This window comes from Haliotis rubra, unplaced genomic scaffold, assembly GCF_003918875.1.
Source record: "Haliotis rubra isolate DU_JTF1 unplaced genomic scaffold, ASM391887v1 Scf421, whole genome shotgun sequence".
Lineage (NCBI taxonomy): Eukaryota > Metazoa > Mollusca > Gastropoda > Lepetellida > Haliotidae > Haliotis > Haliotis rubra.
The window spans coordinates 940,528-952,406 of record NW_025767104.1 but is presented as its reverse complement, the minus strand read 5'-3'; the positions used below and the strand labels follow the sequence as shown (position 1 = coordinate 952,406).

The 11,879-nt window shown below is 40.1% G+C and overlaps 1 protein-coding gene across 1 annotated transcript in view; it reads right to left on the bottom strand.

Annotated features, from left to right (window-relative positions):
- LOC124288644 (BTB/POZ domain-containing protein 6-like) overlaps window positions 1-11,879 on the bottom strand; it is a 29,804-nt gene that overhangs the window by 1,685 nt on the left and 16,240 nt on the right. The gene's annotated exons all lie outside the window — the stretch shown is intronic.

The following is an 11,879-nucleotide window of genomic DNA, read 5'->3' as shown; positions in this document are numbered from 1 at the left end:
AAGAGAAACTGTTTGAAGTGATTTGGCTCTATATCAGGAACTCTGACATCGGATTTCCCCGCTAGGGGGGCCAGTAAACATGGCGTGGAACACACAACTTCTGCTGATGAGGACGTAGCGGTGGGCCTTGATCACATGACCCGAACATCCCACTCTGAAAGTGACGTCACACGAATCTTCCGCTTCGAACATGCGCAGATTACATTCAGCAAGGGTCTTCCAAGCTTGCCAGTTGTCAGCAAACCCTGTTGATTGGATTCTTGCAGCAGCCATTCCGTTGGGAAATCTGGAACCATATGTCCTTGAATATCAAGATGTGTTCTGTCAGCATGTTGCACATTAAAAGTCGCCATGTGTAATTAAAAGTTGATATGCAATGTAAAAAAGCACTGGCGTATCAATATGATCAATTAGGCTTAACATAATGTTGCAGTTTCCCAAAGAATACACATGCATTTCCACATGGTTCAGAAATAAGCCACTGCGGAATTACAAGTGATACGGTCGAAGGAGAATTCGAGATCGGCATCAGCTCCACAGAGGGACGTAAGTACTCAGGTAAATCAGTCATTTCCTTTCAAATACATCACACTGACGCGGTGACTTTGTGTGTTCGCATCTCAGATACGAGTACAAATGTGACAAGCATGATATCGAATGTCTTGTAAAGACTACAGTATGGTGAAATGAAGACTATACAGTTTTGTGTTTATCTTTTGTCGAGCATATTCACATATGAGCACTCATTCCATCAAGCGTGAATATCTGAATAACCTTAATCAGTTTTAATGTTGTCAGTATCTATTACGCTATAATGTTCCTTTCCCACAAGACTGACATAGTTGCAATTAACCCTGGACTAACATCTAGTCTCTGAAATGAACATATGTTACAGAAACAAAATACTCATTTCCTAAATTATATATCATAAAATATGATAAGATGGGACCCGGAGACTTTCTATATTTTCAGAAACTGTGGTAATCTGGACTTGCCACATATTCGAGACTTGCATGGGATGAATTGGGTATATCTGTTACGGGTATGTCTGTTACAGGTGGAAGACTTGGTGAATTGCTGCGTCTAAAGGGAGAAAGGGATGGGCAAGTGTGCCTATTGCGCGACGTGCTCCAGTCAACAAAAAGACAGTACTAATGTGTATTAAAATGGAACTCTTAGTTAGGTTTGCAAGTTCCGACTGCACAGTCCAGGTGAAACCTAAAACACAATCCAGGGGTTAAGATGCTTGTTATCACCTCAACAGTGCAGGCAGAAAGAGCCATTGTACAGATACACTTGTGAAGATTAACAATAATCCGAGTGATATACAGGATGTGACGACAATACTTATAAGGGGAAACAATATTATTAAAGAATATATAAAGACAATATTGGTACCAAATCATAGATGCATATGTGAGCATACAATCCCAAAACTATCTACATAAATAACTTTAATATAATAATCCCAAAGAATCGTCGTCACATCCCTCCTATCAGTGGATTCACATAGGACCCCACCTGAAGTGAGGTGAAAGTCACATAAAAAAGGGCCAATGGGAAATATAAAAGTATGTAATATTCACACGACACGGATCTTCTCCAACATGTTTCACTTTTATCTTCAGGGAGAAGTATATACATGGGGTATGACTGACTGCTGGATGGTCATACAAGTCAATATGGGTCTAGTTCCAACAGAATGTCGATACACCCAGTAGGTAAACCACTTGGGGCTACCCAGAATGAACCCTTAATTATAGTAAATAAATTGATAAGATGTAATAAATGGATATTACATGATTTATATCACTACAATTTGGAGGTATATTATTGGCCATATAATATAATACATTATATTATTGTTGAATAAACAGTGATTTCACTGTCACATCAAGTGGGGGGAACATACTAGAATATTATTGATATAACAACATGTAGCGATACTACATATGTAGCAAGAAATAACTGTGATTGATGTTTCACAGAGTATATTGATATGGTTGCATGGTAGCTAATGCTAAGCCTGTTGGCAACGTTTGATTGCGTCACGCTAGAAGCGAAGAGAACGAGAAAATATTCTTGTTCAGAAAATAAACAACGTCTGGAGATGACTATAATATTCAAATGCTGAATGATTATGCTGTGAATATGCGTTTACCCATCAGTAGTACTTTGCAGATATACTGGATAAAGTTACATGAGATCGTAGTAGGCTCTAGCTATGTTAAGATAAACATGAAGCAGACGACGGACCCTAGTTTTGTTTAGATCCAGTGCATCCATTTTGTAATGCAGCCGGAAGGGAGCCGAAGAATACCGAGGAGTGCCGAAGACAGCCAAAGTTGTGTGCTGCTCAGTGGAGAGGTCAGCAGTGGTCAGTGAGCTGCGATAATGATCGCCACTAATTGCTTCCAGATGATACCGTGATACTTTAAATAAGCACATGGTTCGGAAACCGGGCCCCCACGCAACCCAACGAGGGATAGGTCTGCCGACATGCCAACCGGCGAAGGCGACTTCCAAAGCATCTAACCCAACAACAACAACAACGAAACCGGGACAATGATACAGCCACTGTTTAATTAAGAATAAAATGGCCAAAGAGTTCTGTTTTAAATAAATGGAATTTTGAATTTAGCAATGAGCTAGAGACAATCTTGACTAGCAGATCAAATAAGCAAGTTAATTCTAAACACACGAAGTACTTTACTAAAGTTAATTTCCAAAGGGAAATATATTACAATGAGTACATGTCATTTATTCTTGCCAATGAGTGCACGTTTGGACAGTCACAGATTGAGTGACATTTCGCCAGTTTGGCACAGCAAGAATAATTGATGACAGTGACCCAAACACTTGTTTTGAATTTTGATTTATCAAATTAAATAATGTATTAATTTAAAACCGCACACAATTACTTATCCTGCTAACAACATAACTATACATTGGAATTTAATACAGAAGACCTAGTTGCAATTTGGAGGCAAACTGGGATTCTTACCTAAAACACAATCCAGGGGTTAAGATGGCTAGTTGACACATCGACAGTGCAGGCAGAAAGAGGAAGATTTCAGGCTTGGGGGTATCACGGCCCCTCTCGCCTCTGTCGTGTGACAACATAGCCCCTGGCGATTGGCTAAAAAAACGGTGCTGGAGCCCCAAAACTAATTTTCGACAACGGCGACAACGACACCTGGGTGACGACACAGCTATGACAGGTTACACTTCACACCAGGTGACCAAGGATGCACAGAACGTTGACGAAGATGACATAGGATACATCATAAGTTTGCACAAATGACATTGTACACATTATGTTGGTACAGGACACAGTATGTTGGCACAGGGATTCGAACCCACAACCGTGTGGATAGGGAGAACCTATCCGGGATTCGAACCCACAACCTCCGAGTCCGGCACCTAATCGCCAGCACACAAAGTACTAGAATCTTTACTTTACTGAGAAAGTGTAATCCCAAATATAACATTTGTTACGTGAAACATATATGGTTTGAAAGTGAGAAACTTGCATTTGTTAACATCCATATATCGGTATCTATTGTATTCTTACTCACAGATCCAAAAGGTGATACCGCACTCAGATCGAATTGTGGACGCGGTGTAAGGGAGGTAACTCCTGCAGCAACAGGTTGATCACGACATTGATTATCTTAGCGAATTTACCCAAAGTTTAATAAGGCTCGCTGGGAAGAAATAGACGTGACTGAAAGTCTAAATTAAACGTGTAATGCACAGAGAATGTATAGATCTAACGACAGTAAGACATTACACAAGCCTGTAATACTTCACACCTTGACGCTCGGTTAATCACAAGTCTATCGCACAGGGCTGAACACTGTACTGTCACATGGTGGAAGGGAGGTAACTCCAGCTTGTTCACTATTTAAAACATCGGCTTTTCATGAATTACTGACTTCGTACTGGACCAGTTTGATCCCAATAAGTGTATTAACAATGGCAACTTCGGCATGGATGGTCGGGGATGTCTTAGATAGCCTGCACACTGACCGTATAACTTATACGACTACGGCGACAACGACACCCGGGCACAGCTACGACAGGTTACACTTCACACCTGCCTGTCAGTGCATGTTGTAACTTAAACCAACAATATTTAACAACAGGTTGAACATAACAATTAATATTATGTAACAACTCGTCATCACCTTCCTTTAACATGTCTGTGTACTTACCAATATCTGCAAAACACACAAATCGGGCTGTCTACGGGGTGTTTCTGTGGAGTAGGGGTTGGCTCCCATGTGCCTAGACTACCATGTGCCGTGTGCCGGGAGTCACTGTGAAGACCGAGTCACCGAGAACCTGGGAGGGTTGGGTTACCTAGACTGGCGGCAAGTCTTTGTCATTGACTTCCCAGGCTGTGGCTGGAGGTAGCTCGACCTGCCCGTATCGGTTTAACCTCACCACACCACCCACCCCCAAACCTAAATGTTGACAAGGAATTTAGTGGGGGCGTGTTGTGACAAGGTATAAACTGGCCCCGACCCCAGCAGCTAATTATTGTCTGTAGCGAACTGTGTTTAATCAACAAATCAAATTATTTTGTAGAATATATAATTGAGTTGATATCTAAGTAAATTGAATGATTGAAACTCATAGTAAGAGTGGGTTCTCCTTTAGAGTGACTTGTGTCAACTGAATTCCTATATAAACCAACTCCCTGTCATTCTCTGGCATACCATTATGGCTAATGTTCAAGTTAATGTGCGATTTGTCAACAATTCTCGAGGAGGACAGAATCTTGTATTTCGTGGTCATCGATTTAGGAAGAAGAACACCAAACCCAAAAGTATCCATGGCGTTGCTGCAAGAAAGGTTGTTCTGCTAGCATCACACACAACAACCTCGTTACCACCTATCGTGATATTCACAATCACCTAGCTGATGACAATGACATCATTAGGCAAGAGTTTCTCTCAGCACATAGTGACAATAAATTTCAGAACAGGCTGTACTTAATCCCTTGTTAATCCCCCCATTGTCAGTTAGTTAACCACGGGTGACTGCTTCGCACCCTGAAACAAAGGCAGGGGGCACAGTGAGGTAATCCCCCCCCCCCCATCTCACCAGCTGTCAACAGAAATCTCGCGCCGACTTCTTGCGTTAAATGAAAAACGTTTGCAATGTTCTTCACTTCGTTAAACATATATTGTGTGTTTATAAGAATTATTAGTTAAATATCTCGTTTTATCAGCAAAGCGGGAAATGTATTATTTGTTTAAGGTTGATAATACGTATATGACCAGATACTATGTATTCTGAGAACCTTCACATCAATTCTATTTAGTCCAGTAACGTGTAGTGTAGTAACGTAGAGCAACCTGCTGTATGTACTATATACATTACAGAATACAGAGCGCATCAACGCCCACTTGGGTGATGTGTCATAGTATGTTTGATCGTAAGTGAACTATTGCATGAGGTCGTGTACATTGGAACGTGCATCATGGTTAATGCAGTATGCATCGTGTGTAACGAATCTTTGATGTTTACTCCTCACATATATGTACTGTGATAACTGATTGTGAACATGCTCTAATAATCAATTGTAAACATTTCTATTATTAACTTATGTATATTCATTCGTAACTGTCTAATTACCTCGTAGTTTATTCACTCAGGTGTGAGTATGCGTGTGCGTGTGTGGTCAGTCAATGTGCCTTCATCACTCTGTTTTGGAAAGATTCGGCCACCTGGAATACGGCGTAAAACTAAATTCAGTCACTTCGATTCCTGCATGACATTGGGTCAGTATATCATTTAGAGCTTTAGCATTGCAGGGAGGGCTAAGTAGTAGGGAAAATAATCTGGTTCAGGGACTGTGGGACAGATTAGTTTGAGTGAATAATGATATATCCTGACCATATTATTTTATTTTATTTTTATTTTTATATTGACGCATTAAGTGTTCATATTGTTTCAGTGTCATGACACAGTTTAGTGATGTGTTGTTATTTGATCTTAAACTGTATAAACACAACTCTTTGTGGTTCTTCAAATGTTTTCTTTGACGTAATGTTTTTTACGGTGGCAATTATGATTCTTTTCTTGTTGAAGTGTAATCATGTTAATGGTAACAAATAAATATATCACAACGTTTCTCTGCAATGTTACCCTAAGGACGCCAATCTGTTGCATATTATTTTAGAATTTTTCCTTTTAACTACAAATTATTACCTTAGAGACTTGTGCAAGTCTATCTGCAAGACAAATCCGGCATCTGTGAGCGCTGCCACTCTCCCGGGATGGCCTAAAAGTCGGGCCAAGAAAAGTCGGACCGGGCCGGGCCACCGGGTAATACTAAAAATGGATTGCAGAATATTAAAACGAAACCTGCACATTTGGGTCGATACTCTTCCTGCCTTCACAAATTCATAGTTTGATTGAAAATGTATAGTTAATGGTGAAAAAACCCACACAACAACAATGACTACATACCGAGATTCCCGTAGAAAAGAAACCGTCTTGTTGTTATGTGTTTTCCTTGATATGTCTATGAGGGAAGGTTGCTTACTTCTCTTAGCGTGTGACATCCTGGGGTCCTGGGCAGGAAGTGACAGTGTTTTGACTGCTTTTCTTTCCTTAATTAAGATATTGGGGTTCCCTAATCAACCTTTATTTTCTCATGCTGAATGAGCACAGGATGTTTATGTTAAAGAGACGTGGATATCGGCGAGTGTCAATGGGCAAATATGACATGATTATGTATATTATGTATATTTTGTAATATGTTATAAAGGATCAAACAAAGTATGCATTCACAAACACAAAATTCTTATGTGTTTTCATTTTAAACAATACCAGTCCAAATCAGATAGCCAGCGCGTATGCATATGCTTATATTTACTAATACTTCTTTACCTTTATCCATGGGACTTGAAATGAAGTTATACAAATCTAATAATTGATAAGTTGTTGAATCACCAGGAACAAAACCAGACTGTAATTTATTTATAATGCCATTGTCTTTAAAAATATTAAAGACGTATTTGTGAACACATTTTTCAAAGACTTTAGATAAACAACATGTGAGAGACACTGGTCTATAATTGTTACATTCATTAACACTTTCTTTCTTATGAATAGGTATTATGGAAGCACGTTTCCATGTACTGGGAAAATTTGCTATGTCTAAAGACTTATTTAATATTGAAGTGAGGGGTAAGACATCATTTTGGCAGTAAGCCTAAGGAATTTATTACCAATACTATCAGGGCCCGACGCTTTATGCGAACGTCTAGAGAAAGAGTATATCTTCAACATCTCTCTGGGTTAGTTCAATGTTTGCTAAACAGTTCAATGATTTACTACATAGGGGTGGGAGGGAACGTTCTGGATCTTCAACTTTAGATTGGGCAACGAAAAAATCGTTAAAGATATTAGCTATAGATGTAGGATCATCATAAATTACATTTTCATGGGGAATATTTGGAATATTGCTGACGAACGCAAAATGCCACGTCTAAGTGAAGCCAACCGTCGCCATATCGCCATTGGTTTTCACCAAAGCTTGAAGCTGGCGCCGGCAGAATGCGTCCCTCAACGTGCAGTTGCCCGACGCATGAATGTTCACCAAAGCACCAGAAGACCTTTCACGGCTCTTCAATGGTGCAGGGATATCGCCGGCAGAATGCGGTAGCAGATGCCCCGTTTCGCCGATCGTAGTGGACAGATTCGACCTCGAGCGACCACTGCAGCTCAACGCGCAGGCCAGAGGGAGTCAACAGCTGCCACATCCGGGTAATGTAACATCACCTGCGTCATCGGGCAGCTATGGCGACCAGTACCGCGATCGACAAATACCCGGATTGATGAGGCTTGGCATCTGCTCAGACCGTCAGGAACAGGTTGAATTAATACCGAAAGGCTGGTTTACGAAACCACAGACAGGTTACGCCAGAAGACCTGAGGAACGTTTTTCAGTTAGTTGTATAGAAATGTGTAGCACGCTCATCATTTTGATGATTTCTCGACATCAACGACGACATGCCGAATCGTTGCTTTGTCGTCAATTGCTCCTAGGGGTCGGGCGATGGTGTCCCCATGCACATTTCCACAGGACCCCGCAGTTCGTGCTAAATGGGTTATGTTTGTGAGTGCACGAGCGTTGTGGAAGCCTTAAACGATATCTTACTTGTGTTCCAGATCGCTTCACGGAAGTTAAAGAATCAAAACTACTTTACTAGTTGTAGTAAAATATGCATATGATTGATGACCATAAAGATTTTCTATGACACAACTTGTAACATAACGCTTCCTCGAAGTGAGGTTGTGGTCGAAGTAACAATATATTGTAAGTAGTATTATATTGAACTACCTCGCTGCCACGAGAGAAATTGTTATGATATGCATATGTCATTGCAAAATCCTATTGGCCATCAATAAAATACATATTTACTACCAGTACATCGGTGAAAACAAACCTAAATACAATTTATCCTCAGACTGGCGGATGTTCCCGACAGAATCGCCGCCATTTTAAAAATAAAAATATCTGTTGGAATTAATGAGATTATAGTTTGTTTTCATCAAGTTAGAAAATCAAGACTACTTTCTACTCGTTGTTAAATATGTATTGGAATCATAACCAAACGGATTTTGCATGACACAACTTATAACATAACGATTTCTTCCACGGAAGCGAGGTGGGGTCGAAGTGCAATACCGCGCGATAAATTTCTTTTGCTACTGTCTCATTACACTTCACGGCGAAACAATGATTCTGTTGAATGCTACGACAAATGAATAAAAACAAAATGAAAATATTAAAATTAAAACAGATTAAAGTTATAGGAACAATATCAGGCCATTACCTTGTGCGACGAATGTATCCATCAATATCCACAAAACTGTTCCAAATGATGTGTCTTTTAACAGTTTAATATACGAAAAAGTGATAAATCTTTTCAGGTATTGGTGTAAAGTCTCATTGGTCACCCAAGATAGCACACCTGGCAACTAATTGCATAATGTCCGCCTTTCTTTAAAAACAGTAATTTAGTTAGCCAATAATGGGCAATCAATCAATGTATTGCCGGTTAATCCTTTGAAAGAAGGACGTTGTTTTTACGCAGACACCGACACGACAGAGTGTATTCAGTATAGATTAGTAAATCTACATACATAAACACTACCTTTTGACAATTCCGCTGTGTAAGATAAAAGTAATTAATCAATCAGCGTGTTATCGGTTAATCCTTTGATCGATGTTTATAATGTTGAATATTTACTCCAGACACAAGAAATGCCAAATGGGAACCTTGTCGGGTATTCTAAGTGTGTTACCACTAATTATACCTGTTATAAATTCATTAACTGACCATCAACTAAATGATGACGAATAACATGTGTAGGTTTATACCACCTAACACGGGTTACAACGAGGGAGTATTAATTGCTGTATTGCATGTGAAAACTTATGGGCCGACACTGTTTTGAGAATACAAACAGATTTTTACATGACATGATTAAATATCGAGGTAAAACAACACAGAAATGGGATCAATTTGGATCAGTCATTATACAAATAGGGCCTAACGACACCAATCGATTTTGACAGAATCGTCTATGAAAACAAGTTGTAACTCGGAAACTAGGCAAAGCAGGAGACAAAATTAAATGACAGTAGATTTTGAGAACATATAGCTTTCATTTTCCACAACAATTGTCACGAATTCAGGTTTATACTAGCCTGTAAACACGATAATTTACCCCCTAAAATGTAGATGAATTCTGCATCGGCTCTCAAAGCTATTCCTCATATGACGTCACAGAGACGCCCCGCTCTGATTGGTTGAAATTTCGTTCGCGGGTGAGAATTGTGCACTGTTGTCAAAAAGGTCGATTTAAGTCAATTAAAGGTCGAAATGAGTAGTTTTAATGACGGGGTTTCATTTATAACGATGCCAGTTAGTGATTTATGTATTTGTACCCCCTAGGGTTTATGTGACCTTTAAATAATAATTGACCTGATTAAAAAGATCCTTCATTGATCCTCCCTTGTGACAGAAAAATCAATACTGTCAAGCAGAACATGCTTGACCGTGATTGTCTCATCACAAGGGATACAGAATGGAGGATCCTCAGCTTTCAACAACAGGTACTCATGAGTATATCCATCCTCGATAATCTCCAGGGTATACGTTACGATCACTCGGCCCGATGATTTTATTACCTCCCTTTGCTGGCTTTTTATCCAATCAGGTGTCTACGCTGGGAAGTTGAGCGAACCAATCACACTGTCGCTTCTCAAATTATCTAACTGTTTAAAACTTGGCTACACAATTGATGCAGAGGTACGTATAGGTGGATCCAGAGGGGGTGCATGGGTGCGCAACCCCCTTTTGTCCTGAAAGTTTATTAAATGACCATTGAAACTCGGATGAAAATGAAATGTGCACCCTCCCTTTTCTCAATAGTATGCACCCCCCTTTCTAAGAAAGCTGTATCCGCCCCTGGGTACTCTGAAAGAGGTAGAAGGAGTTCTTTCATATATTTTCAAAAAGTTTCAGATCTGTCAATTTGTCTGTATGATTTCCCCAAAATATGAGTGGCACTGCGAACAAACCTTCGCGACTGCGACGGCTATCTTTGTTGACACTGGCAAGCTCGGATGTAACGGCGGCTTAGCTGATTGGCTACTGTGAGAATGCGGAGCCAGCAAAGGGAGGTAATATAATTATCGGGTCAAGCCGTGGATGCATCCAATGTATAGTGGAGAGTGATCGTAACGTATACCCTGGAGATTATCGAGGATGGAGTATATCTAGTATATGATCAATACGACATCGTCGCAAAATAACTTCTTCAAATCTGTACAGCGAGTAACCTCTGCATGGGTACTACATAATTTGATCATGAGAAATGATCTGAACACTGAACCTGTCCTTAAAAGATGTCTATTGAACAATTAACATGAGTCGAACAATCATTAAATCAAAGCATCGTGTAACAGAATGATGCCATTTGGGTTGAAATGGAGTTTTCAGACTTCTAAAACATACAGGTGCCTGACCTGAAGAGTAACGTGACGCCCGACAGTTATGGATACTTGACTTCTACTAGGCTACCTAGTTGTTCCTGTGTAGAAGGGCGCGGAGACATCCCATGGACGATATCATTACCCAGTCCTAGGTTGCTGACTAGGTTCACCTCTTTTGTCATGTTTACGAGGAGCCCGACTTTCGGAACAGAAGGTCCCTGGTTCGAATACAATATATATCAAAATCATGTGAGATTAGACTATGCGATTCATGGACTTCAAAAGACAGAAGTCGCTGGGCCGAATCGACCGTGCTGTCGGATAGCTATCAGGTGGGAAAGGGCGTGTCACTTTATCTGAAAATATATGAAAGAACTCCTTCTACCTCTTTCAGAGTACCCAGGGGCGGATACAGCTTTCTTAGAAAGGGGGGGATGGGGTGTTCATACTATTGAGTGAGTGAGTGAGTGAGTTATTATTTAACGTCACATCGGCAATATTGCAGCCATATCGTGACGAGTACATATTTGATTTTGAAGTGGAATATATGTATAATATAAAAACCTGTCGACGAAGGACAGTAAAACAACTAGAATATCACAATTAGAATTAAAACTAGCGTGGAAAGTTTAAAACTAATAGCACTATAGGGACAGCACAATATAAAAACAGGCTATAGATCGCCAACAACAGAAGGTAGATCACCATACTAGGGACCATGGGGACTTACAGTACCTTTGCTACCTGCATGGACCCTAGTTGGATTTACACCATCCCTTCAGCCGTTGGCGATTATAAGAAATGTTAGCCAAAATTAAAATAACAAGAATACTACGTTTAAAAATCCTGGTAA